This window comes from Trichechus manatus, unplaced genomic scaffold (genome assembly GCF_000243295.1).
Source record: "Trichechus manatus latirostris isolate Lorelei unplaced genomic scaffold, TriManLat1.0 scaffold00092, whole genome shotgun sequence".
In the NCBI taxonomy this organism is placed as follows: Eukaryota; Metazoa; Chordata; class Mammalia; order Sirenia; family Trichechidae; genus Trichechus; species Trichechus manatus.
In genome coordinates this window covers 6,889,845-6,893,933 of record NW_004444028.1, presented here as the reverse complement: position 1 = coordinate 6,893,933, position 4,089 = coordinate 6,889,845, and positions in this window count along the sequence as shown.

The window sequence follows — 4,089 nt, the reverse complement described above, 5'->3', positions numbered from 1 at the left end:
GTCTTCAGCCAATCTGTGAAAAAGTGAAGCTTTCAATGATTTTACCCATTTGTAATGTCAATATATACGGATGATTCTGTAACATTCCTCCGGCTTGTCCATTTCCCACTCTTGCCTCTTTGAACATACGCCGAATAAAATCTTTCTTTTTGCTTTACTCTAACTTTACGATTTTACCCTAGGACAACAGGAAGTGCACAATGTCCATTTGTCCCTTTACTATTGATGTTAACTGTTGTCACTTGGTTAAAATCATGCCTGTTAGGTTTTACCACTGTGAAGGTGATTAGTAAGTATGGCATATTTATTGATTAGCGAATAAGTATTTCGTGGATAGATACTTTGAGACTTTGTAATTACCCTGTTCCACATCAAACTTTTGTCCACTGGTTTTAGCATCCTTTGATGGTTTGGGTATCTATTATTCTATGGTCTTTGAATCAATTATTCTGTGATCTTTGTTGTGTTGTTGGCTGTTGTCAAGTTGACTCCTACCCATGGTGATCTTACGTATAGCAGAATGAACATTGCCTCATCCTGCATCATCCTCACAATTATCAGCATGCTCAAGTCCATCCATCTTTCGGAGGGTCTCCCTCACCCTCACTGGTCCTCTATTTCACCAAACATGATGTCCTCCTCTGGCAATTGACGTGTCCAAAGCAAGTCAGCTGGACAATGTTCTGTTGTGATCCATAAAGTTTTCATTGGCTAATTTTCAAGAGTAGATCACCAAGACTTTCTTCCTAGTCTGTCTTAGTCTAGAAGTTTCGTTGAAACCTGTCCCCCATGGGTGACTCTGCTGGTATTTGAAACACTGGTTGCATAGATTCCAGCATCATAGTAACACACAAGCCAGCACAGTATGACAAACTGACAGATGAGTGGTGGTCTATGGCCTTTACAAAATGGTGATTTTCTAATTTCATTATGCCTTCTACACTTATTCATCAGCATTCTAACGTAAGCTAGAGCTTTCCCTTCTCTTTTATTCATTCATTTGTGCACACATATCAGTACAGATTCATGGATTCCCATTTTACTTGAAGGGTTACAATCCATTATCATCAATATTTATTTTGATGCTCAAATTGTTTGGACTTACTGTGGACCAACAAAGAAGACAGCACTAGTTGGCGATGTGGCAATGACAGGAAACTGGGGGAAAGTGGCCATCTCATTGGCCAATGCTTTTCAGCCAAACCACCAGGAACACACCTGTAATCATGCAAGCTGGCTTTGTTACTCATTGCAGCAAGGGAGAACACACACCATGTGGAACTATGTCATGTCTCAGTAAGAGAGGGTTAGAAAGAACCTATTATAGGATCTGGGCTTTGGTCGAGTGATTTGGGAGGACCTAAGGAAGTGGGAGTTTGTACTGTAAGAAACTGGGGTCTACTCTATGATTAGGTAAAGAAGTAACCATCACTCATTTAGCAAGGGAGGGGACTGTTTGGTATTTTGGGGGTTGTTTGTGCTTTGACAAAATTATGCAGTGACTTGTTTTGTCTCATTTTATCATGGCCTCAGGGTACTGATGTCTGAAGCTGGTATTTTGTAAAATTGTTTCTGTCCAACAGGAGGACAAAATGACCTGGCTGTCAGTGTCTGATCAGTTCTGGACTTCAGAGATGTTCTGGACATTGGAGACATTCTGGTCATCAGAGATTTTTTCCCCCTCACTTTCTTACATTGTAGCTTTCAAATCTTCAAAATCAATATAAAACTTGGCAGAATCAAACGTGGACAACATACATTAGGAAAGCAGATTTCAAAAACATTCAGAAAAAGATTCTGGTTTCCTAACTAAAGACTCCAATAATATAGGAGAAAAATTAGGTAATGTGACCACTAATTATTCCAGTTGGGATTAAAAGGAAAATAATAACCCAGTGTGCCCATGGGGGAGTTTGAATTTGTAAAGGCCTCTCAACCATTCATGAATTCAAAGTCCGAAGTAGACCTCATTGGAGGAAATATTCCTCCATGTCACCATTTCTGAGGATGAGGGAGCTGGTAAATAGGTTGTTCTAGTTCACCCGTCTATCAGTTTGTCCTACTGTGGTGGCTTGCGTGTTGCTGTGATGCTGGAAGCTATGCCACCAATGTTTCAGATACCAGCAGGGTCACCCATGGGGGATAGGTTTCAATGAAACTTCTAAACTAAGACAGACTAGGAAGAAAGTCCTCGAGATCTACTTCTGAAAATTAGCCAGTGAAAACCTTATGGATCACAACAGAACTTTGTCCAACTCACTTGCTTTGAACATGTCTTCAGGAGGGAACAATTGCTGAAGGCGGATATCATGTTTGGTGAATTCGAGGGCCAGCGAGGGCAAGGGAGATACTCAGTGAGCTGGATTGGCACAATATCCTTAATGATGGATTCCAACATGGCAGCGATTGTTGGGGTGCTGCACAATCACTCTGAGGATGGGACAAGGTTTCGTTCCGCTGTACATCAGGTCGCCAGGAGTCACAGGCAGCTACCTATCTGCCTACTAGTGCACAGTGCCTATTGCTATGTTAATGAGACCTAAACAGTATTCCATTTGGCATAGTGATGAAGAGCTCGGCTGCTAACCAAAAGGTCAGTAGTTCAAATCCATCAGCCACTCCTTGGAAACCCTATGGGGCAGTTCTACTCTGTCCTATAGGGTCGCTTTGAGTCAGAATCAACTAGACAGCAAGGGGTTTAACGGGTTTATCCAACCCTACCAGGGAGGAGGTCAGTGGAAGTGAGGGAAGGAGATTTACCTAAGTACTCTCTACAGGCACTTGGGATGTGCATTCCCCAAACTAAGAAGGAAAAGATTTTTTTGGTCTTTCTACCTGGAAGCTATACCATTTACTCTACTCTGTGTCCAGAATTTGATTCTCTCATGACAAGAAATCCATGCTTTATATAATCTTGTTTTTTTCTGGCTTAAAAATTATTTGTAATTTTTTTCTTAGTAAAGTACTTTTCAGAAGTCCAACTTGTCCCAGCTGTCAAAAAGGGAAATTAATTTTTCCCATCACACTAGGTTGTGGTTATGATGGATAGAAGTGCGTATGGAGGAGGAGAGAAGTTGGAGGTAATATTGAGATTGAGGACTATAACACTAATATCTATTTTAAAAGACAAGTTTCAGAAAAGGCAAAATCATTATTGTACTCATGATATGAGAATATCAGGCAAATGTTATGGCTAGTTCAAAGGAAAAGTCAGAGAAGCTTACATTTACAAATGGAGTAAAGAAATGTGGAGAAGAATTGCAAATGAAGACAAAACTGGGTTTTCCAGGGGTGAGAGGAAGTTAATTAAATCTCCACCACACCAGACAGAATTCAGATACCTATCAGTTACCTACAACTTTCAAAGAGTTGCAAAATAGGTCAAAGACAATAAACAGGGCTAGAATCTGATAGCCCTGAAGGGTGTGCTATAGATAATGAATAGTTTTCCATTGAAACACAAAATTTTTCTACAGCTAACATTTATTGATTGCATACTTTTTGTCAGGCTCTGTCCTAAGTGCTTCACAAACTTATCTTATTTAATCATCACAATAACCTAGAGTTGATGTTAGATGCTATGGAGTCAGCTCCAACTCATAGCAACCCTACGCACAACAGAATGAAACACTGCCAGGTCCTGCGCCATCCTCACAACAGTTGCTATATTTAAGCCCATTGTTGCAGCCACTGTGTCAATCCATCTTCTTGAGGGTCTTCCTCTTTCTCGCTGACCCTCTACCAAGCTTGATGTCTTTCTCCAGGGATAGGTCCCTCCTGATAACATGTCAAAAGTACACAAGACCAAGTCCCGCCATCCTCGTTTCCAAGGAGCACTCTGGCTGTATTTCTTCCAAGACAGACTTGTTCGTCCTTCTAGCAGTCCACGGTGTATTCAATACGCTTCGCCAACACCATAATTCAAAGGCATCAATTCCTCTTCGGTCTTCCTTTCTCATTGTCCAGCTTTTGCATGCATATGAGGCGACTGAAAATACCATGGCTTGGGTCAGGCGAACCTCAGTCCTCAAAGTGACACCTTTGCTTTTCAACACTTTAATGAGGTCTTTTGCAGCAAATGTGCCCAAT